The sequence below is a fragment of the Chenopodium quinoa genome, unplaced genomic scaffold (genome assembly GCF_001683475.1).
Source record: "Chenopodium quinoa cultivar QQ74 unplaced genomic scaffold, ASM168347v1, whole genome shotgun sequence".
In the NCBI taxonomy this organism is placed as follows: domain Eukaryota; kingdom Viridiplantae; phylum Streptophyta; class Magnoliopsida; order Caryophyllales; family Amaranthaceae; genus Chenopodium; species Chenopodium quinoa.
Genome location: NW_018743977.1, coordinates 1,177,347 through 1,202,493, shown reverse-complemented (window position 1 = coordinate 1,202,493; position 25,147 = coordinate 1,177,347). Strand labels below are relative to the sequence as shown.

General features: G+C 40.3%; 1 long non-coding RNA gene and 1 pseudogene across 2 annotated transcripts; both read right to left on the bottom strand.

Annotated features, from left to right (window-relative positions):
• Positions 1–1,961: 1,961 nt before the first annotated feature.
• Positions 1,962–19,260, bottom strand: LOC110689697 (annotated as a pseudogene).
• A 3,165-nt stretch (positions 19,261–22,425) lies between these two features.
• LOC110689924 lies at positions 22,426–24,801 on the bottom strand. 2 transcript variants are annotated; one of them, XR_002504967.1, is made up of 3 exons: positions 24,771–24,801; positions 23,010–23,860; positions 22,426–22,909 (listed from the first exon to the last, which is right to left on the bottom strand). It is a non-coding gene; the product is annotated as an uncharacterized LOC110689924 (long non-coding RNA). The 2 variants fall into 2 exon arrangements; XR_002504966.1 differs by lacking the exon at positions 24,771–24,801 and having other exon boundaries at positions 23,010–24,048.
• Between the last annotated feature and the right edge of the window lie 346 nt (positions 24,802–25,147).

Sequence of the window (25,147 nt, the reverse complement as noted above, 5' to 3'; positions counted from 1 at the left end):
GGTCTCATGTAAAAAGGGGAGGGAATTGGGTAGCTCATCATCTAGCTAGGATGATACCTTTTGGGGTAGAACAAGTACGGATTAACCATTGCCCATCAGGAATTACTCCCTATGTACTCTCGGACGTTTTGTCCCTTGATTAATAGAGTTTGCTCGCTGCGTTTCCCTCAAAAAAAAAAAAAAAGTAATATCTTACCGTACATGAAAACATTTAATTCTAATGATAAATTTTATAAATAATTATAGTTAAAATGAGTATATTAATAGCGTAAAAAGTTAAAATATATCAACTATTCTGAAATGAAATTATAATATTAGTAAAAATTATAACAAATCTTTTTATTGTTGAAAATAGGATGTTTTTACACCGGTTGTTTGAAGACTACCATATTATTTTAATAATAAATAATATGATTGGTTTATTTTTTTCACATTATAAAATGGACACAATTAGTTTTCTAATATCTACAATGCAAATATAATTTTTGAAAATTTTAATCCAACATAAAATAAATATTTTTCGAGAATCTACAAAATAAGAATAAAAATTAAATAAATGAAACTAAAAATTTGATAAATTAAAAAACTGTTGATGATTCTATTTTATACCAAAAATAAAGTATTATAATTAATTACTTGGAAAAAAAATATGTCAATTATGAACTATATAATCATTAAAACATTATGGTACTAGTCATATTTCAAACGACTATTATATAATTTTTAGTGAAAATATTATTACTAATTTAACGACATCTTACATGCTACTACTTGTGTTTTATGTATGTAGTAAAAAAATATATATATATATATATAAAAATCAGTCAAAGTTAATACATATCAACATATGAATTCGATAAGTCGATATAAACAGTGCAAAAAGTCAAGAAATAAAAAATCAATAAAGGCATTGAGTAGGATCAAGACAATGCAGGTAAAGAATTGTGAGCTCCAATCTATGATGACAAACATTGCAATCATACTCACACCCAAATATGAAATCCACTAGATTAGTTAATTAACTACGTAATCCATCATCTTTAACACCTTCAAATTAACTGTAAAGCACATTCTTTGTTTCTTTCTCTTTTCTCTCTTTTTACAGGCTCTCTATAATCTGACCTCATATATTATGTAGTCATCTACAACTAATACTAGTTTACAAGTATCTTGATTCTTGATGCTAAAATATACATTTGATTTATTTATTTATTTTTTTGAGTAAATATAGTAAGTTTTTATTAGCAATAAGTATATATTTTTAAGAGACGATTCCAAGTATATCCCTTTGCCCCTTTTTTGGATTTTGTACTTTGTACATAATGTAGAGGTGATGTATAGAGGTGATATAAAAAAATAAAATAAAATTGTAAAATAGAGCTATTAAAGGACTGTATTTATTCATGTTCATGTTAATCAATAGACATGCATATTGAAAACCTTTAACCTTGGCACAACCAACTTAATTAATTTTGTTGAAATCTTAACACTAATTCTAAATGTTTAATTAATTAGTTAGATGTCAATCCAATTTGTCATATATTTGTATCAATTCAAGTTGGGGATAGCCAATATGAATTAATTTAGCGTATACTAAGATTGCCATCCTAATTCATGCGAAATACATATCAAGCAAAGCTTGGTGGAGTTGGTGGGAAACTCACCTTGTGAGGTTACAAGTTCGAGCCCCACCAACTACAATTGCTTGAGGGTAGGGGGATTCCCTTACCTCCCCCCTACTCTCAAGCGTTGACCTGTGGAGCGACATTAGTAAAGTAATATAACTAGGTAAAGCTATTTGTGTTAATTCGGACCAAAAAATCTTAACACTAACCCATTTATATTAGACACTAACACTCAAGTTGAAAATCTTATCAGTTATCACTAACCCGCTTATTTTGTGTCTAGTTTTAGAACATTGGAACTATGGGGAGGGATAATAGCAATGGAGGAGACTTGGACAAGTAGGGGGGTTGTTTGTCTTGGAAAGTTGGAAGAAAAACCCACCAGTACACATGACTTCAAGTTCTGGCACCTATAAATTTTGAGCCCAAAATAAATTCAACAGGCCATGCAATTATTGGCAATTAAGATAGTGTTGTAGTGATAATCTATCTTTGGGATTGGGTAAATATCATTTTCTCTAGAATTATTGGGTCTAATAAATTGTGTTTTACAAGTTTGTAATTATGTTATTAACTAGAAAACACTATTAACAAACAAAAGAAGATAGAAGACTATATTTGTATCACACTACACAACTAAACAATGTCTAAGCAATACTCATCACGCATTCACGCATAGGTGCGAAGTAATTGTGTAAATTCAGCAGGCAGACCCATGAGGCCATGACACATTTTTTTTTTTTTTTTTTTTTTGACATATGCTTAATCAAACAAAAATCACCTAAGAGAGAATCCACTTCACAAGACCAGAGGAGGTTCCATCCCAAAACCATTTGGCAATAAGAGGAGTAGCTCTTTACTTATAAAGTATTTAACTCTCTCTTCATTTCTCATTGTGAGACATTTACATGTGCTGTTTGGAAATCTTATACTTCAACAGTTCATTTGTTCAACAACCATCTATAGAGACTACATGCATCTCAACCTATATATTTTTCCGTTCTATCTTGATGTAAAGGAAGATGTAGAAAACTCATTTCCCGACGTATCATAAAAGGGGTCATCACTCTTGCACAACACGTACACAACATCTACCATACTTGGCCGCTTTGAGGGATCCTTATTAACACAAGCAACAGCCACATCCATCATATTTGTCAAGGCTTCAACTGAACAAGATTCCGTTTGAAGGAACTTGTCTATCCACTCCATCAACTTCTTCACCTTTTCGGTCTCATCAATGTAGTCCCAAGTTTCATGGGCACTAGCCCAAAGTACTTTTCCCTCCACGTCAATGGCCTCCCTACCTGATAGCAACTCGAGCAGGACTACTCCAAATGAGAAGACGTCCATCTTTGGAGAGACTATACCATCAGTTAAGTATTCAGGTGCAATATATCCTTGGGTGCCTACAATGTGCATTGTAATAGCGTTACACCCAGACCTTGCTAACCCGAAATTGGCAATCTTGGCTCTCATATTGGTGTCAAGGAGAATGTTGCTGCTCTTAATGTCTTTGTGAATGACTTGTGGTCTAGTATGCTCATGAAAGTATTGAAGCCCATTTGCAATATCAATAGAAATTCTTAGTCTAGCTTTCCAGTTTAATTTTCTCTTGTTTTCGTGTAGCCAAAAATAAAGAGATCCATTTTCGATGAACTCATAGACTAGGTAGCAAGTAGCATCTTCAGGGTCTATGGAAAATCCTTCCAATCTAACCAAGTTTCCATGATTCACCTGCAAACGACAAGTGGAAAAAGGTATTAGAAGTTAATTACTTAATTTATATTCCTTCCATCCGAATTCAATTGTCACATTATTAGTTGAAGTTAGAGAATTTTCAGTGATTCTCCCTCCCCAAGATTAAACCCAAGTTGATGAGACAATCAAATGGAGTAGGTAATCAGAAAATTGTTAACTTAATTGATTAGTTCTTTGTATACTTGCACGTCAAAATTAGTAGTATAAATGCAACCATTTGGCAGAAAAAGAATTCCAAAATTTACATGTTAACAGTTATGCTACCAAGACAAACTAATGATTCCAAAATGTTCAATGATACAAAAATCAGGAGTGTTTTACATTAAATTAATTTAGTCTCATTAAATTAATCAGTAGTATGAGGATGCCCCACTTTATCACGTATGTTTATCAAGTGTCAATTTGTAAATAAATCAACAAAAATGACATTTTTGTAATATCAATAAGTGTGACGTTTAATGAAAAGTTAATGATGTATTTACAGTTTTGCCACTCAATGTGATAAACTTGTATTTTCTCTTATTCAATCAACCATATAAACAATCTTTAAGCAAAATTCCTATAATAAATTCACAATTTCAAATAGATTATAGTCAATAATGAATTAATGAGTCAACAATTCACAACTATCATCCTGGATATTCATTGATCTCATTCACTCTCATCCACTTATCACTGTTTTTCCTCTAATTTTATTCCAAGGGACACTTGTTTTTTCCCTAAATAAATCATAACTCAAGAATTTGAATTCAAATTAAAAAGTCAATTCAAGCTCAGAGCAACTCCTATTAATTCAAATAGCTCGATTGTAGAGGTAACTTGGATGATTATGTTGCTTGTCAATCCCAATATCTCTGTTAACCCTCGAACGTATTTACCGACTTACGTATAATCATGGGTTGTTCAGCGTTCACCACTAAATGCAACATGACAAATTACTTCATGCACTCAGATTATATAACACTTCAATTGGTTCAATATGACAATATATACTCCCTCCATTACATATTACTCGCAACAAATTAGGATATTGCGGACTCCTAGGCAAAAGATCTTAATGTAATTACTGAAAAATAAGGATATGTATTTAGTATTAATCCAACCCAAAAAAAAAAAAAAAAAAAGGAACCAAAATCAAACCAACCACCCAGCACCACGAAACCACCACCACTGAGCAGCACCACGAAACCACCCAGCACCGTACCACCACCACCTAGCAGCACCACAATCGAACCCACGAACTCACGGATTTGAACCCACAAATTCGAACCCACGAATTCAAACCCACGATGTCGAACCACCAACGAACCCGGCACCACAGTCGAACCACCAACGAACCCAGCACCACAGGCGAACCACCAATGAACCGATCACCATATTCGAACCACCAAGCACCACAACCACACAGCGAACACCCAACGAACCCAGAAAACCGTCAGATCTGGAAAATTAAAGCTTTAATTGGTCAAATTTAACCATCAAAACTCTAGATCTAGAGTTTTAATGGTTAAATTTGTCCATAAAACCTTTAAATTTGAGCTTTAGCGACAATGACGAAACAACAAGAAAAGAAAGAGAGAGAAGATGAAAGCGGCGACAAGGAAGAAGACAATGGCAGTGACTTCCGGCGACAGTAGCGGTCGCCATAGAAGGTTGCGGTCGAATTGAGGGTTTAAGTTAATAAGATAAAATCAATAGGTTAATTAAGGTGTTTTAAAAAAAAAGTAAGGGTAATTTTGTAAAATCACATAAAAAAACTTAATATAAAAGGAAAAAAAAAAATGGTTTGTTGAGAGTAATATGTAACGGCCAATTTTAATAATTGTTGCAAGTAATATGTAACGGAGGGAGTATACTATCCAAGAATGTGTTACCAGTAGAAGTATAATTACATGCTTCGGGGGTAACGATTCTCCTAAATATCAGGTTGCATTTACTTAATCCTTAATAATGGAAATTTAGCTCTGTCTCTTATTCCCTCTCTAACATCGTATCCTTCATTGTTGAATTTTAAGGGGCTATTGGGTTTTATTAGTGGGAGCCTCAATATTTATTTTTTGTATTAAAGATATAAACTCTTTCGTAGCACTTTTTTCTTTCGAAAGTCAGGTTTTTTTTTTTTTTTTTTTTTTTTTTTATTTTTTTTTAATTTTTTATTTGCTAAGAGGATATTTCTTTTTTCGAAAGATTAGTTTTCATAGCCTCTTTTGGGAGAGGATTTGCTTATTTGTTCTAACATTTGAAATTGTTTCATTATAGAAGAATTGGATGGCAAAATTCATTAATTTTTAAATATAATATAATAAATTAGATAAAATAATTCTCAGGGTTACAACAAATCATTAGATTATTTTCCCAAAAGGATGCATTTTCTAGCAACATGAGCAAAGATGTTCCACAAAGTAAGATTTAATCAACTACCGTAGTTTAGAATTTTTTTTTTTTTCTTTTGGTGTTAAGGAAATTTATTTATTTGATTCAATATGTTATTAATTATTATGGGCTCTGTATAAAATTCACATAATCAACGGAATAATAATATTAAAACGAGTACGGAGTACAAAAATGAGATATACCTTTTGCAAGATCTTTAACTCTTCATAAGCATTCCACTTCATCTTCTTAATAGCATAAAATTTCCCATCAATACAACCTTTATAAACAGAACCATGTATCACCTTCCTCTCATCAAATCCATCAGTAGCCTTTCTCAATTCGTCGATTTCGAAAATCTTATACTTATCCAATGTATCAGAAACATCAGCCAACAGCAAGTTCTGTTCTAATTGCTTCAAAATCCTCCTCTCATGACCTACATTTTCCTGCCTATTAATTTCCTCAAAATCTCTCTGCTTTGACTTTTTCCTCAAGTCAACTTCCCAATAAACTAATAACAACCCTGAAACCAAAACAAGCAACAAAACACTAACACCTAATCCAACACCTAAACCAACAACAACCCCTTTATGATCACTCTTACTATTCACCACAATAGTTTGATTACTCCCACTATTATTAGTCTGATTAGTAGGAACACGAGTAGCAGGGGGTTGAATCGGCTGAATCGGTTGATTAAGCTTAACAAGTTTTGAAACCGGAACGAAAATCGTTTCATAAACTTCAGGATCATCCCCATTTAAATCAACAATAGATTGCCTAGTTACTCCAAACAAAGATGCAATACTATCTGTTTGGGTCCAATTTAGTCCAATTGGGCCTAGGCATTAAATGATCCAATTAAAAGCCCAAGGTCAAGGTTCATCTCTCCAATTGTGCTAAAGTCAAAGATCAGTCCTCAAGGCAAGCCAATTGGGCTAAGGCCCAACTTCTCCATATATGCAAAGGTATAAAAGCCATCAATATTACATTTGTACATTCATTCAAGCAAAGCCTCAAGCAATTAATTCTCTTGCATAGTGTTCTCTTTCTACACACTGTACTGACTTTAGCATTGGAGGGGCCTTCCTCGGCAACACCCCCGAGGCTAGTTTACGTGTGTTTACTGTGCAGGAAACCTTCGGCCCAACATCACTTGGACCGAATCCAGTCTTCTCCACTTCATCGGACCTTCGACAAGGTCCCATTGTTTTCACCCGAAACAATTTGGCGTCGTCTGTGGGGAAGACTTTCAAAAATCTTTAAGCCAAATTTCTAACCAAGATCATCTTGCAATTATCTTAGTAGCAATGGCTAAGAACCGCAAGAGCAAAGGCCTCCGTCAAGGAGCAGGCGAAAAGCCTAAAACCCCTACACCATCACCCTCGCCGGACCGGAACTCTCCCAAGGGTGCCAGCTCGGGGGAGGATCATACAGGGAGGATTCCCTTTCTCCCGTAATTCATAACTCTCATCATAGGCCGAGTCACTCTCGGTCTAGCAGGGGTGAGTCCGATCATAGGACACATTCAGTGCCCCAAAGCCAACCATCGACTGTGCGCTCTCATTCCCATACTCGGCCGAGGACCCCTTTGACGGGGCCCAGCTCGAAGGAGGTGGCAAGAGCGCTGGCAGTGCTCATGGAGGCAATGAGGGCACAAAATATGCCACCACCTCGTGATCGAACTCCTCCGCATACCCGGCATCAATGGAGGAAGCTAGACCATGATGGTGGGAAGCTTCCTTCCTTCCGGGAACTGGAAGAGTGGGAAGAGGATACCTGGAAAACTGAAAAAGAGAGGAAAAAGAACCCTCAATTTTTCAAAGGATCCTCAACCTCCCGACCAGAAACGCATAAGAGCAGCAGCTCAGCTTCTCGGCCAGAATCTACTCACCGAGAACAACCTGAGACTGTTCGCCGAAGCGTCCTCGACCGACTCGGCGGCAAGGAACCGAGCGTGCACAGTCGCCTCTCGTTCCCTGCGGCCGAGGCCCAGACTTCCCAGCCAGGGACGAAAACCACTCCTACCTCTCTAAGAGGGCGGAGCGCGGTCCCTTCGGCCAGGAACAAGGGCAAGGCCGTTATGCTACCCGCCAGTTCGCCATTCGAGCAATGGATACTGGAAGAGCACGTGCCCACGGTTAAAATACCGTCGCACATCACATATGACGGGACCTCGGATCCGAAGGACCACGTGGCCTCGTATGAGACTCATATGCATCTTTGCCCCAGATCCGAAGCGACTTGGTGCAAATATTTCCCAACCACTCTCAAGGGGGTCGCGCAAGCGTGGATCTCCAAGGGAGTAAAGCAAGGCTCCATAACAGGGTGGGATGATCTGTCCTCCAAATTTAGGAGCAAGTTTTCCACGACAAACCGCCGAGAGAAGACTACTGCAGAACTCATGAGTCTGCAACAGGGGGAAACCGAAAGCCTCCGAGACTATCTGACCCGTTTCAGTAACGAGTCATCCAGCGTCTCTCAGCTGGACCAGGGGCTAGCCGTTTTTGCAATGCAGAATGGCCTTCAGCTCGGGAAGTTCCTAGACTTCATGGTCATGCATACCCCGCAGACGTTGGAGGAAGCTCTGAATGCCTCGGATAAGTTCATCCGAGCCGAAGAATGGAACAAAGCGAAAACCCAACCTCAATTCGGGGGAGGGAAACAAAAACAAATACCCTTGTCTGAAGGCCAAGGCCATAAGGCAAAGGGAAAGTCAAAGGCCTCGGAGCAATCTTCGGCCAGCGACCCAAAGAAGGAAAAATCTGCCTCATACACAGGCAGATACGAGTCCTACACTCCGCTCTCTCTTCCACGCGCCAAAATTTACAGCGTGACGAAGGAGGAGCAGAGTTACCGAAAGCCGAGACCACTCCAAGAGTGGTATCAGCAAAAAAATAAAAATCAGTGGTGCGAGTTCCACGAATCTCCGGGACACAACACTGAGGAGTGTATCCAACTGAAGGAACAGATAGAGGACATGGTCCGGAAGGGATACTTGAAAAAATACATCGCGGATCACCGCGAGAAAAAAGAGTCCGAGAAGTCAGCAAAGGACTCTCGGCAAGACCTCGACTTCCCCCGGAAGAACAGTAAAAAGCCAGAGGGGAAATTCTCTCCGATCAATGTTATCTCGGGAGGAATATGCTCTCGGAGGGAGCACAAGCGACACCTTAGGGCTTTGACTCACCAGGTGAACAACGCTGACATTCAGTCTCCCCAATCGCCGGTGCCGAACATGACGTTCACAGCCGCCGACTGCCGGGGGGTAACGTTCCCTCACGAGGATCCGTTGGTGATCATCGCCACGGTGGCCAACCACGACGTCAGTAAGGTCCTTGTTGACGGTGGCAGCGGAGCAAACATTCTGTTCCGAAAGGCCTATAATCAAATCAAGCTGAAGCCCAAGCACCTTACGCCGGTACCCTACCCGGTATCCGGGTTCAACGGGGCTTCAACTTATCCAGATGGGAAGGTGACACTTCCTATCACCATCGGCTGCGATGAGGCAGCCAGGAACATCATGATTGAATTTTTGGTCATTGATGCTCCTTCAGTGTACAACGTGATTTTGGGGAGACCCATAATTCATGAGATCCAAGGGGTCGTCTCAACTTATCATCAGCTGATGATTTACGTCTCAGACGCTGGCTTCCCCGAAAGGATACAGGGCAACCAAAAGGACGCCTGAAGGTGCAACTACCTCAAGCCATCCAGTAGTCGCCCAGATGACGACAAGGATGAGGAGGAGAAAGAAAAAGAAAGAGAGCCAAGCACAAAAAAGCCGAAAGGCCTAAGTGCTTCGGCCCAAGGATCTGTACCCAGAGATAAAGGGCCCAAAAGGGAAAAGGCTAGCTCTTCAGCTGAACAGCAAGACTCAGAGAGCCAGCCGAAGAACAAAAAGACTGGGACACCTGCTGACATAGGCAGCAGGCCAGATTCTGAAGAGTCCAGTCCATCAGCAATGGACATGGACCAACAGACTGAAACAGTTGAGTTGGCCGAAGGAGACGTTGAGAAATGTGTAACAATCGGGATGGACCTTGATCCGAACACCCGTTGTGAACTTATTCAGCTCCTTCGGGGCAACATAGATGTGTTTGCTTTCTCGGCAGCTGATATGCCCGGGATAAGTCCAGACCTCATCTCCCATAAGCTTAATGTTGACCCAACGTGTCGACCAATTAAGCAAAAGAAGCGGAATTACTCCGCTAATAAGAACCGAGACATCGCAGCCGAGGTCAAAAAATTGCTGGAGGCAGGCTTCATCAAGCCTTGCCAATATCCAGAATGGCTGGCAAATGTACCTGGAGGATGTGCGTTGACTTCACGGACCTAAATAAGGCTTGTCCGAAGGATTTCTATCCCTTGCCGAGGATCGATCAGCTAGTCGATTCGACAAGTGGCCATGCCTTGCTTAGTTTCATGGACGCATTCTCGGGGTATCATCAGATCTTTATGCACCCCGACGATCGAGCAAAGACGGCATTCGTCACGAACGCTGGGGTGTACAATTACAAAATGATGCCCTTCGGATTGAAAAATGCGGGGGCAACCTATCAAAGGCTGGTGGATCAAGTTTTCGCCGATCAAAAGGGCCGAAACATGGAAGTCTATGTCAACGATTCGATCGTCAAAAGCAAAAAATCTGAGGACCATGTTAAGGACCTGGCTGAAACTTTCGCCACCTTAAGAAAGCATCAAATGAAGTTGAATCCGAAAAAGTGTGTCTTCGGCGTGAAGTCAGGGAAATTCCTTGGGCTCATAGTCAGCAAGAGGGGGATTGATGCCAATCCCTCCAAAGTCAAAGCAGCGCTCGACCTTCCTGAGCCGAAAACAAAGCGGGATGTTCAGCGGCTCACCGGAAGAATGGCAGCCCTCTCGAGGTTCATTTCCAGAGCTTCGCATAAGGGGTTACCTTTCTTCAAAGCCCTGAAACTCCCGAAAACAAAAGAGCTCGTTTGGGAGGAAGAGCAAAAAGACGCCTTTAAACAGCTTCGGGAGCATCTGGCTCAACTCCCAACGCTGGCTAGCCCAGCAGAAGGAGAAACTTTGTACCTGTATGTGGCCGTTAGCCCAGCCACCATCAGTGCAGTACTGCTGAAGGAAGAAAGCAAAAGTGAGCAACCGATCTACTTTGTCAGTCATACACTGACGGATGCCGAGACTCGCTACCCTCTACTCGAGAAAGTCGCTTTGGCGGTAGTAGTAGTTGCTCGGAAGCTGAGGCCCTATTTTGATTGCCATCAGATAGTGGTCTTAACTGATCAGCCGTTGGAAAAAGTTCTCGGCAAGGTTGAAAAATCTGGTAGGCTAGCCAAGTGGGCTTTTGAGCTCACCGAATTCAGCATCAGCTACCGTCCGAGGGCTGCCATTAAGGCTCAAGCTCTAGCGGATTTCTTGGCCGAATGCTCATACCAAGAAGCGCTAGACAATGAAAAGAAAGTCTGGACCGTGTTTACGGATGGATCTTCCACCGAAAACGGTTCGGGGGCAGGAGTAGTGATAACTTCTCCCGAAGGCAAATCCTTCGAGTATGCACTAAAATTTTCTTTTAAGGCCTCGAACAACGAAGCCGAATATGAGGCAGCAATCGCCGGCCTAGAATTGTGCATCTCCCTGGAAGCCGATCATGTCTGCCTGAAAACAGACTCTCAGCTAGTTGCATATCAGATTAGCGGCAGCTACGAGGCCAAAGAGCCCTCCATGATAGCTTATCTTGCCAAGACCAAATCAGTCATTGCAAAGCTGAAAATTTTTGAGGTTCAGCTGATCCCAAGGGGTCAGAATACTCAAGCCGATGCACTCTCCAAACTTGCCAGTTCAACTCTTACCGAGCTGAACAGATCTGTATATGTAGAAGTGCGTCGAGAGAGAAGTGTCGACGAAGCACCTGAAGTGTGCTGCGTGACCCAGAGCCTAGTTGGATGGACCTCATCCTAGCTTTCAAACTTCGGGGAGAAACTCCCGAAGATAAAGCTTTGGCCTCCAAGATGAAGAGAACCAGCTCAAGGTTCATTGTCTTCAGGGGGGAACTTCTGAAAAAGTCCTTCTCAGCCCCATTGCTGAAATGCGTGGGACCAACAGATGCAGATTATATCCTACGGGAGATTCACCTCGGCATCTGTGGGAACCACATTGGGGGAAGGACCTTAGCCCAAAAGGCATTGAGGGCTGGATATTACTGGCCCACCATGATCGCAGATGCTAAGGAGCTGGTCCGGAAATGCGAAAAATGTCAAAAATACGCTCCAGTTATCCACCAGCCAGCAAGGGATCTTCAGCCGATCCTTAATCCACTCCCGTTTGCCCAATGGGGACTGGATATACTAGGACCATTTCCAGAGGTTGTGTACCAGAAAAAATGGTTGATAAATGGTGTTGACTACTTCAGTAAATGGATCGAGGCCGAAGCAGCCTCGAACATTACAGAGTAAACTGTCAGAAAATTTATCTGGCAGAATATCATCACTCGTTTTGGCATCCCGAGAGTATTTGTCTTCGATCATGGGAGGCAATTTGATAACTTACCACTGAAGCGGTATACAGATCAGTTCGGCATCAAACTGGCATATTCAGCGGTATGCCACCCGCAAAGTAACGGACAAGCCGAAGCTGCAAACAAACAGATCCTAAATTCCCTCAAAAAGAGGGTGGAAGATCAAAAGTCCAAGTGGCTGGAGGAGCTCCCTGGAACCCTTTGGTCCCTTCGGACAACTGAAAAAGAGGCAACGGGCTATTCCCCTTTTAAACTGGTGTATGGTGCCGAAGCCGTTCTTCCAGTGGAAATTGGCTCTGAGAGCCTACGAGTGCACCACTTCTCGGCTGAGAATGAGCGACTGATGAGGGAATCTCTCGATTTCCTCGACGAAGTAAGAGACTCAGCCCGAGACAGAATGGCTGCTTATAAGCAGAGAATCAGCAAATTTTATAACCGAAGGGTCCATGCAAGGCCTCTTAAAATTGGAGACCTTGTCCTTCGGAATGCTGCTGCAGTTCAGAAAGGCCGAATCCATGGGAAACTCTCAGCTGCATGGGAAGGGCCTTATGAAATCTGTGATGAGCTTCAGCCAGGGACATACCGACTTCGGCATTTGGATGGAACTGAGTTGAAAAATCACTGGAACGCTGATGTACTGAAAAAATATCATGTGTAAACCCTTCGGGGAAGAACAATCTTTGTAAGTACATTTTGAATTAATGAAAGGCCTTGGAGCCACCATTTATATAAATATTTGCAACTTTTTATCCTTTCAAAGTTTTCTTGGTTCTATCTACTCTTTAAGGGTTTTTTATTCAGCCTCGTCTGAAACCTTCGCCTTCGGGTGACTGGGTTTCAGATTGCTGACAAAACTCGTCTTTTTAAAGAACACTGGTCTTTCAGCTGAAGTCAAACTTTAGTAAGACTTGTTCTCCAAAGACATGAGTCCATGGACAATTCTGGGATATTGCCTTAACTGAGCCTTGTATCCCAGAAAGCCATTATCCGAAACATTGCCTTCAGTTGGCCCTGTGTTTCGGATATCCATTTTTCAATGATAGACAGAAAATCAAGGATAACAGCAACTGTTGGAAATTGTTTATTCAGCCTCGTCTGAAACCTTCGCCTTCGGGTAACTGGGTTTCAGATTGCTGACAAACTCGTCTTTTTAAAGAACTCTAGTCTTTCAGCTGAAGTCAAGCTTCAGTAAGATTTGTTCTCCAAAGGCATGAGTCCATGGACAATTCTGGGATATTGCCTTAACTGAGCCTTGTATCCCAGAAAGCCATTATCCGAAGCATTGCCTTCAGTTGGCCCTGTGTTTCGAATACCCATTTTTAAGAAATAAAGAAATTGTTTATTCAGCTGAAGCCATACTTCAATTTCTGGGGGGGGCAAGAAGCACTACCAGTGCAAGTTTATGTTCAGCAGAATTGAAGAAACAGTAAAGCATTCAAAAACAAAGCTGCTGAAGAAAAGAACATCAAATTAATAATTCATGCTCAGAAATTGAGCTACAAGTTCAAATAAGTTAAAAAACTATATCGGCAGCCGCCCACAAGCGGAAAATAACAGCTGCCGAAATACGTACAGAAGCAAAAAAATAAACTGTTTTGTACGACAAGGCAAGCTGAAGCAAAAAACAAACAAGGCAAAAATTCAGAAAGCGGCAAGTCTAAAGTTGAGCGCATGATGAACCGCAAGATTCTGAAGACGACTACCCGAGTTCCTATGCTTCAGCCCGAGGATCAGACTGGTCAGCATTGTTGGGCCCCATGGTGGTCTCAGCCCCAGCAGCAGAAGAAGCAGGCTTTGCACTCTGCCGAGTCTCCCTTTCCCTCTGTTCAGCCTCCAACTCCATTCTCTCAGCTTCTTCTTCGGCTTCCTCAGCCTTAAGGATTTCAGCTTCGACTGGAGTTGCATACTTCATATGAGGGTCTTCGGGATCCTAGACCCATTCAGCACATTTGGACCAGTCCAACTTCGGCTCAGCATGAAGGCAGACTCTTCGGCACACTCTGAACCCGTTTCTGAAACCCATTTCATATTCTTCCTGGGTATAGACACGGACTTTGAGTAGAGCCTCAACATCAACCAACTTCTTCTTTGTCTCCTTCAAGTCTTCCTTGGATTTCTTCAGCTCATCGGCGAGCTTGGAGGAGGAACCTTTCAGCTCATTCAGCTCCTGCTGAACTTGGGAAGCCTCTGTCTAAGCCTGGGCCACTTCTTCCTTTTTGGCCATCAGCTGATCCTCAGCTTCTTGGAGCTTAGCTCTCTGAGCTTCAGCAGCAGCAGCAGCCTCTGAGAGTTGGACATCCCTGGCTTGGAGCATCTCTTCAGCAGCCATTCTGCTGGCTTCAAGAGCTTCTAGCTGTTGCTGCACTCCAGCTTGTGCAGCAGATCCTTCCTGGATTCGGCTCTCAATGGTAGCCTTGAATTTGGAGATGTCCACTCCCATGTGCTCTTGGAGGAATTTTTCCCCTTCCATCAGTGGGGGAAAAACTTCCTTCTCCATAGCATCGCAGAAGGTTTTGAGGGCTTCAACAGCTTTTTTCTCATATTCTTCACCCTTCTGCTGCTTCTCTTCAGCTGCTGCTTGCTTCAGCTTAGCAAGCTTTAACTCCTCTTCGGCTACCTTTTTGTCGTGCTCGGCAGCGTCCACCCTATCTTGTAGGGTATCTATCAGCTCTACAGTGAGAGTCTGATTGTGCACGAACTGAAAACAGGAGCACAAGTTAAAATAAAAAATAATAATAATAATGATAATTGAAGAGCTGAATTTTAAAGGAGATAAAGGCAAGGAAAATCACCTGCATCATCAGCAGTTGGTTAGACCTGGCTGGGTCAGGAACTGATCTGCTGGATTCGCCCATCCCAGCAGTGGCCTTCAGCGACCAGATTCTTGCCCTATCTACTTCGGACATGCCAGCAAAATCGCCGAAGTAGGCTGCAGCACCTTCTCGGTTCTGACCCCATATGAGGTCCCAGATGTGATCTGGGATTGGAATTCGGGGGGCCGAGAAACCCATTTCTCCAGATTGCAGAGTCTGGAAGGAAGGAAAGGATGACGATGGAGCTTCTTTAACTTTGGATGGCTCAGCATCCTCCTTCTTCTCAGAAGAGTCAATTATTATGACTTCTTCTTCTTCAGGGGTGAGGACGAAGGCCTCAACCTCTCTTGCAATGTCTGCCGTGAAACCCTCAGCACTGGGCATCACGGCATCCTCATTCTTGTGCTCAGCAGCACTCTCTTGAACTTCTTCTTGGACCCCTCCCTTAGGTTCGGGAGTTTACTGATCCACCTCCATCTCGGGAGGTGGCGGAGGGGTCTTTGGAGGTGATTGAGGTGGTGGCCGGGGAACCCTCGGCGATCCATTGCCTTCCTCGGGTTCCCTTATTTCGACGCCGATGGTCATCGGCCTCCGCTGAAAGTCATGGGGGCCGATGATGGCCATTCTTCGGCGCCTTTTCTGAAGCGGCTGCTCGTCCATGTCTGAGTCTGAGGACTCTTCTTGTATCTGGTCTTCGGGACGAACAGGGGCTTTCCCTTCTCTGTGTCTATTACTCTCTTCAGACTGTAAAAGACAGGGGGGGAGGAAGAATGTGAGTAAAAAAAAAACAAAACAACAAACAGAAACAGACAAAATTAAGTCTGAAAGCTCACCGAGGTCTTCAGCAAAGCCTCGTCTTCTTCAGCTGCCCTAGCTGCAGCTTCTTCTTCAGCAGCCCTGGAGGACCCTTCTCCTCCTTCACAAGCTTCAATAACCCGTGCAACCTCTTCGGCCGTACGGGCAGCTTCAACTTCTTCGTCCAGCAGCTGAAACCAGGGATCTCTCTTCTTCCACCAAGGCTTCTGCCTCTGATACAGAGCAACAACCTCAATTTGGAAATGGGAAGAGTCTAGATGAACTTCTCTATGCCTCGGTTCAGTGATAGAGGGGGCCCGATCAGTTACAACTCGTTCTCGGTTGACGCCAAGACGAGCGTAGTTAATGCCGACGTTGGTCTCGTCCCGCTCTGAAAAAGAAAAGGGGAAAGGTCAGTTCAGTTAGGTTGGCACAGCATAAAAAAGTGAAGTGAAAGAGGAGAAAAAGAGATAATTAAAAGGCCTCGGCCCCAGCCGAAGAAGCTTACCATCCTTAAACTTTCGGCTGAGGCCGACAGCTTCTAGCATGTTCTCTTGGAAAACATAATGCGTATCGGGGAGCCAAGTCTCCGGGATATGCTGCATTCGGCCGCTGCCCCCCCGGTTCGGCAGCTTGCCGAAGATATTCTGTTGATTAAGGTTCGGATCTGGGCCGTTATCTGCGGGGGGACCTAAACTTCCCATGCCGGGATCAGACTCAGCAAGGTACCGGGGAGCGCTGAAGACGCAAGGGTGGCCCGGGTCCGTGGGTGCCCTAACCCAAATCCATTGACCTCTCCAGTCCTTGTCTGAAGAGTCGTTCGGCCACATGGTTAGGTACTGGGGCCGAGACTCAATCCGGTACCACCCAGAACCATGACTTCCGTGCCCACTTTGAATATTTGGCACTAGCCGATGAAGCTTTTTGAAGCAGTGCAGGTTCGGCACATACCTGAAGAACTTGCAGACCCATAAGTATGTCATCACCCTTCGGATGCTAATAGGAGTTAGCTGACATAGGGAAATATTGTAATGGATCAGCAAGTCTCGGACGAATACGTCCAAAGGGAACCTCAGCCCATACTGAAGTTGTCTTGTGTACACCCCCACATACCCCGGGGGTGGACGATGGATTCTATCGGATGCCCAGGCATTCGGCACCAATACCCATCAGCTTCAAGGATGCCGTAATGCAACTCAATTTGTTCGGCAAACCGATACTGTTCGGCATTCTCCACCCACCATGAGTAGGGGCGGTTCTTTATCATGGCCGAAGCTACTTCGGCATCCTCCCACTCATAAAACCCGGGAAGGATATCCCAAAGGACAGCGGGAACTTCATCGTCCCGCCTAGAAGCGCTCGGCCCCTCCGTTCTCTGAGGAGGAGCCGAAGAAATTGGAGTCGCCCTAATCCCTTCAGCAGGGTCAGACTCTGCTCTTTGTCCATTCCAGGTCCCAATCCTGTTCCTGGGATCGGGAATTGGCCTTGCTCTTCTTGGAGCACGGGCTCTACCCCTAACTCCTCTCGCCATTGATAATTTCGAAGAAAAAAGTCGAAAAAAGGGGAAGGAGTTCAAATTCGAAGAAAAATAAACTAAAATCAAAGGAATTTACCTTAATCTGAAGCGAAAGTTGCCGATTTACGAATTGGTAGTGGCGAGTCTCAGTTTCTAAGCTTAATGCTCGGGGAAGTTGCGAAGTTTTGATGCGGGTTCTTGGGTTCTCTCGAGAATTCTGGGTTTGTGTTGGTGAATAAGTGAGGAGAGATGACGCGCCTCTAATTATATCTCCAGAAATGGGAATACGGGGAGTCCGCGTTTCAATTTCTCTTAAATACCCCACTAAGTAACCGTTAAACACACGACCTTGCGATTAAACTGCCCATTATCCGTCCAATTTCCACAATTATTCGCCTTAACTGTTGTTATCTCATTAATTACGGTTTAAATTCAAATTTTTGGATTAATTATCATTCACTTCCCTCCTTTTCTGATTAAATCAAACCCGACCCGTCATCCTTCCAAATCGGGTCTGGGAGGCAAGTTGTTTGGGTCCAATTTAGTCCAATTGGGCCTAGGCATTAAATGATCCAATTAAAAGCCCAAGGTCAAGGTTCATCTCTCCAATTGTGCTAAAGTCAAAGATCAGTCCTCAAGGCAAGCCAATTGGGCTAAGGCCCAACTTCTCCATATATGCAAAGGTATAAAAGCCATCAATATTACATTTGTACATTCATTCAAGCAAAGCCTCAAGCAATTAATTCTCTTGCATAGTGTTCTCTTTCTACACACTGTACTGACTTTAGCATTGGAGGGGCCTTCCTCGGCAACACCCCCGAGGCTAGTTTACGTGTGTTTACTGTGCAGGAAACCTTCGGCCCAACATCACTTGGACCGAATCCAGTCTTCTCCACTTCATCGGACCTTCGACAAGGTCCCATTGTTTTCACCCGAAACACTATCCAAAATATCATCAGGCTGAAAAACATAAGTAACCAAGAAATTAACATTATCCCTCAACTGGGTATTATTAGGACACTTACAGAAAATAGGAAAATAATAATCAACCCCAACAGAAAGATTAAGCATTAGGGTTAATAATTTGAGTAGAGTTGTAACTAGTTAGATAACCAAAAATTTCAGTAGAAACTCTATAAAAATTATCTTCTGGTTTGAAAGTATAGGACATTTTAACAAAAGAAAGGGATTTAAGGGTTTGATTTTGAACAGGGTGACACCCACATGAAATAGGGATGAAAAGGGGTTGATTTGGGAGAAGAGATGAAGATGGGTTTGAAATATTGCTGGGTTTTGAGATTGAAAGTCTGCTGACATTGAAGATGTCACCAATTGAAGCAAGGTCTAAGAAATCAGGGGATGTAGCTCTGTATAATACATAGGTTTGACATGGGTAATTGGTGGTTGTGCTGTTAATTGTGCAAGTATAGCCATTTGTGACTGGTTGAGAATTTGAATGCTGGATTATATTGAGAAGTAGAATTAGACATTAGAATTTACTCAAATGAGAGATTTTTGGCAACATTTTTTTGCAGGGATTTTGGGTTTTTTGTGATTGTTTGATTTTTTGTACAAGTATATACATTTTTTTTTATGTGTTTTTATAGGTGAATTGAAGGTAAGTTTGGTGAGATAAGCTTTGTGAATACTCAGTACTCAGTAGTAGAATTGTCAAAAATTGGTTACCCTGCTAGGCTAATGATCCTAGTGTAAGTTTGAATGTTAGTTGCATTAGTACTAGTCTACTAGTATGGAAGTCTGTTATTTATGGGGCCCTTTTATAAATGGTGTTTTGACTCTTGAGATAAGGACATTGAAAGTGGTTAATCAATTGCACATTGATTGGCACTCTGCAAGAATTTTCTTCTTGTTGAAAATAATATAAAGTGAAGTTCACATGAACTTCTCTAGTACAATAATTGGTAGAAAACTTAGTATTTGAATTGTATAATAGTACAATTGTGCAAATAATTGTATGACAATATTTTGCCTATAAATAAGTTCACCATTGTGAACTATGAAGAAGGCAATAAAAATTAACCATAGCAAAGTTTCTGTACTTATTCACTTTCCTATTTTCAATATCATTCTATAGTTAGAAAGTCACCTTTGTAACACGTTATCAACACCAATTCCTAATCAGGTATATTTATACCTACTTCTCAAAATTATAACAAATAAATACTATCTACTTCTAAATGTTTTGAGGAGTATACTCTATATTTGCCCATATTTTGGAATCCTCTATACCAGAAACTCAAACATTTATTGTATCATATATTACATAAAAAAAAAAAAAAAAAAAAAAAAAACAACGGTGAAAAATTCTCTTACTTATGAATTCATTACTATCCTCCCTTGTTTTATTCATGTTGGTATCTTGGTTTTTGTTTGATTCATGCATGATTACATACTCACCTTTTATACTTATTACTTTTTTTTTTCTTTCTTTTACATACTTTTTGTGTTTCTTTCCGTTTTCGAACCCATGATCTTTGATAGATATTAGGGCTCTTGGACCACTATGTCTTACATTCCCAGTGTGATAACCTTTTACAATTATAAATATTTATACTTGGACCATAATTTTGTCAGTACATTAAACTATTATATGATACTTTTACAGTTGTACAGAATAGTAACGGATAAACCTACCTATATAAAAAGCAGATCTTCCCCCCGATTTCACCACAAATCCCTTATCCTTTCCCATTTTTTTTATCCAAAAATCACCCAAAATTTTTCACCCCCTTCTTCTCCGATATGTTCCCCAACGACGGCAATCAAAACACCCAAAACACTCACACCTTCACTTTTGAGAAAGAGTTAAGGAAGATAAAACAATATTTCTTCTAATTATGGCGCTTGTAGTTCTGTTAGTAGAAATATTAATTTTTGTCATGACGTACAAGTGAAGATTGTTTATTTTGTCATTTTAGTAGGTTAAAAGCATGTTTTTGTTTTATTATATTGTTTTGTTGTTATTAATCATCATTGTATAATATTACCGTTATTATTATAATTATTGTTACTACTGTTGTTGTTGTTGTTGTTTTGCTGTTTATGCGACTAATATGATTTATTTTTGCCCAATTATATAATTACTCACAATAATAAACCAAGGGGGAGAAAAGAACTATATTATTTATGGTTTATGCTTTATACTCGAGTAAATCTCGAAAAAATCTCATAAGCTTTAAAGATGTATGCTAAAATGGCTAACATTTAGAAACAATGACAACAGGTCAAAAGGAGTATTTATGCCTCACAATAAGAAAATATGGCAAGAAACACGTTTATGAGAAATTGCCAGCATATTCTTCGAGGTTATATTGTATAAACATACGACCCGTGGAAATCAATATGATATCTAACCAAAAGTTAGATGACAAAACATTTGATTATTTTATGGCATGATCATTTGGGACATCCAGCAACTGGGATGATGCAAAGAATAATAGCAAATTCAGTTGGACATTCAATAAGAAATGTCAAAATTTCTCGATCGGATGAATTAACCTGCTCTGCATGTTCTCTTGGCAAATTAATAATAAGACCATCTATGAATAAAATTGCTATTGAATCTCCAAAATTCTTGGAAAGAATTCCGGGAGATATTTGCAGGCCAATTAATCCGGCATGTGGACCATTTCGATATTTCATGGTTTTAATTGATGCTTCTACAAGATGGTCACATGTCAATCTGCTTTCAAGTAGAAATGTTGCCTTTGTAAAATTACTTGCCCAAATTATCAAATTAAGAGCACAATTCAAGATCATACAATAAAGAAAATAAGACTCGACAATGCTGGGGAATTTACATCCCAAACATTTAATGATTATTGTATGTCAATTGGAATTGATGTTGAACACCCAGTAGCTCATGTTCATACACAAAATGGTTTAGCTGAATCACTAATTAAGATATTACAATTGATTGCAAGACCATTATTAATGAGGTCAAAATTGTCATCATCTGCTTGGGGACATGCTATAATACATGCGGCAGCACTAATTAAATTGAGACCTACAGCTTATCATAAATTCTCACTACTACACACTACTAGAAAACAGGCCATTTCCGACGGAAAAATTCCGTCGGAAACACCCTAAAATCCGTCGAAAAACCCGTTTTTCCGTTGGAACAAGTTGTCGTAAAACAATTTGTAGAAAAAACGGCCTTTTCCGTTGGAACAGTGTTTTCCGACGGAATTTTCTCGTCGGAAGAGGAGTTCCGGCCACCGGAAAGTTCGTCGAAAATTTCCGACGGGGTACAAATCCGCCGGAAACAACACATAAAAAAAATAAAAAAAAAAAAAAAATAAAAAAAAAAAACCACCACCACCACTTTCAGCCACCCAAAAACCCTTTTCAACACCACCAGCCCATACCACCCTAACCTGCCACCACCACGTCCAACCCCTTTTCTCACCAAACCCGCACTAGTACAAAACTAACCTCAAGTAACACCCAAAAAGTGTTACATAAAGTGGTAAAAATGTTATTATAGACAATAGGTAACACTTTAGTGGGTGATACATCTGCCCGTGTTACCTAAGGTCTTATGTAACACTTTGGATAACATATGGTAACAATTTTAAAAGTGTTACTATATAACCTCTTATGTAACACTTTCTTATATCTTTAGTATCATTTTTAAAGTGTTACTTTTTATTTCTTATGTAACACTTACTTATCTTTAGTAACATTTTTCAATCATATAGTATCACTTTATCCAACATTATGTATCACTTTTTCGAACTAATGTAACACTTTGTTGATTATTAGGTAACATTTTTCAATCATGTTTTGATATATAGTAGCACTTTATTCGACATTATGTATCACTTTTTTCAAAGTAATGTAACACTTTATAGATTAATAGGTAACATTTACAATTTTTTTTTTAAATATAAAAAAAATTATTTATACAACAACTATATGAATAGAAATCAACACATATGATAGAAAACAATTTGGATTGAAATACTTTCATAATTCTTACAAAAAAAATCCATAAACACCAGTTTTAATGTTTCGCCAAACAATATAATAATCCAAACACAAAGAAAATTAAGTTCGATCTCTAGCTTGGAAAAAGTAAGGAAAAACAAAAAACTTCCAAATTTCAAAAAAGTCAGCGATAACAATAAATAGCATTAATAACAGCGTATAGCAGCAGCTACACAGCTAGCTAGTAGAATGGCAGCAGCTACGCAGCTAGCAAAATGGCATAAGCAGTAACAGAAGCTGCTAGCCGCAGTCTTTAGCAGCAACCAGCAGTAGCAAACAGGAGTGGCAGCTTCCAGCAATAGCAGACAGCAGTTGGCAGCAACCAGCAGTAGCAGAGAGTAGTGGCAGCAAACCGAAGTAGCAAGAGTCAGCAACAGTAGCAGCGAAAAAACAGCAGTAACAGCAAAAAACAGCAGCAAAACAGCGGTAGCAACAGCAAAACAGCGGTAAAAGTAAGTTCTTGTAGCATCATCAATTGCCATCCTAATTCTTCATCTTGATCCAATTGATCCTATGTGTAAAAGCATCATATATCAAACAACTAGAACAAAAATGGAATAACGCAATAATAAGAGTTAGTGCTTTTTAAAAGATTATATATTAACCATTACCTCATTTCGCTGTTGTTCATTAGAGTGTACAATGGGAATATGATGTGTAAGTTCTGGATTGGATGACACATTTTCAAGTGATCGAGTCAAAGTATCCAACACTTTAGGATCAATTTGCTTGAGCGTCTTGATTAATTCTACTACAATTTCTTTCACAATTTGGTCTTTATGGGGCTTTAAGAACTCATATGATTCTCGTAATTTTCCTGTAAGTCATGTCCAAATCTTTGTGGTTGTGAAAAACTTTGTGCTTGTGAACTCCCTAAATGCACCTGTGAACTAGCCATGTTAATAGGTTGTAGTTGTCATCGTAGTAATAAATCACTTTCCTCTCAATGCCACAACCTGAAATTAACTAGCCATGTGATCTAAGTGTTGTCTCTCGGTGTTTTGAAGACGCATCTTAGTCAAAGAGACACCTGCCGTGTCCTTAATGTTTGTGGTTATCTTCCCTCTCAATGCCACAACCTGAAATTAAGTATTCATGAACATCATTAAACAAATATTACATGATTTTCTAACAATTATGATTCACAAAATTAAGTTGTCACAAAAAAAAAAAAAAAAAAAAAAGAACCACTTTCTTTGAACGAGACCTCATGTTTACACCGGTTTTCTTCTCTCATTTTCATCCTCTTCACTTGAGTGGTTCAGTTCACCCTCTTCATCAGGTGTATACTCGTCAGTATCTTTAGTCACCTTCTTCCTTTTTTTCGTTTGTTTCGATCCCTTCATCGACTGTTTCATTTCATAAGCTATGGATGTAACCCCAAAATCCTTCATCCTGATTTTATTTTGTTCTATAATTTCTTGTCTAAGTTTCTCATATTCTGCCATCTAGATCTTGCTTCCTACAAAGAACACACAAGACAGTCAGTTAATGGACATTATTGGTGACAAACAAATTTTCAGAGTATCAGACCCCTGACAAATTATTAGCCTGATGTTCAGAGTTTACATTGCTAATTTCACCTTCCTGATTTACCTCAAAAGAGAGTGGCCAGAAAAACTATGTCCTGATTTTCAAAGTAGAATTACCATTCATTTTGTTTGAGATCATGGATGCAATCTAAGTAATTTTCCATTCATTTTGTCTGATTCCTTCTATACAAAAGTGGATCAATTGGTGCTCAGCTAAAGGTCCTTGAAATTGCAAACAGATTGGGGCTTAGTATAACAGCACATGAAGTTGCCTTCAAAGATATAGGTAATAAATCATCTATTATGGATATAAAGAGAAATGATTTACCCTAGATGATACTACGTAGTATTTTTACAGGACCTAGGCCTTCAAACAATCAGATCAAGCAAAGTAAAGATTCAGTATTCACTAAGTTTGGGTTTGGAGCACAGGACATTCAGCCTTGACTTCATATTTACCTGACTGACCCAAGCCAGACTGAGTCAAAAGGTAATACATATAGCACACTTGCATCAGGCAGTACATATAACGATTAATAAAAGCACCTGAAAGAGCACAAAAAGAGTATGCATATCACCTGAGCACAGGATCAGCTTATACTCAACTCTAATCAGCTAATAGTCTGAGGTAGATATTAATCTTGCTAATACTCAGACTCAGACTGTTAGCAAGATTAATTTACCTCACACGCAGCTTTATAAATATTGCAAAAAGTCTGAGGCAAATTAATCTTGCTAGAGCTAAAGTCTAATCAGCTATAATCATGCAATGTAAAGACAAAAGTTCATTGAAACTATGTCAACAGTAGAAACTACCTCGGTGAAGCCGACACAACTCACCTACTGCCCGAGCACAAAGATACCACACAACTCAAAACTGCCAAATGTAAACACTATCACTATAATATTAGACCTCAAATAAATTTAACAATTAAATAAAGGTTAAGAGTAAATTATGTAGCACGACACTAAATTTAACCACTGACTTATGACAACTAATAAATATGAAGCTCGTTATTTCACTATTCATGACCTTGTTAGATATTCACATCAATGTATGAAATAATTTGTGGACTATTTAGCAGATTTTACTCCAGGCTGCAATTAAGAAACTAATAAAACAGTCTGCAAATTTAACACCACATGATTTTTTTAATGGTAAAATGAAGACTTCAAGGAGAGAAAGAGGTGAGAACTGAAATATACTCATAAACATT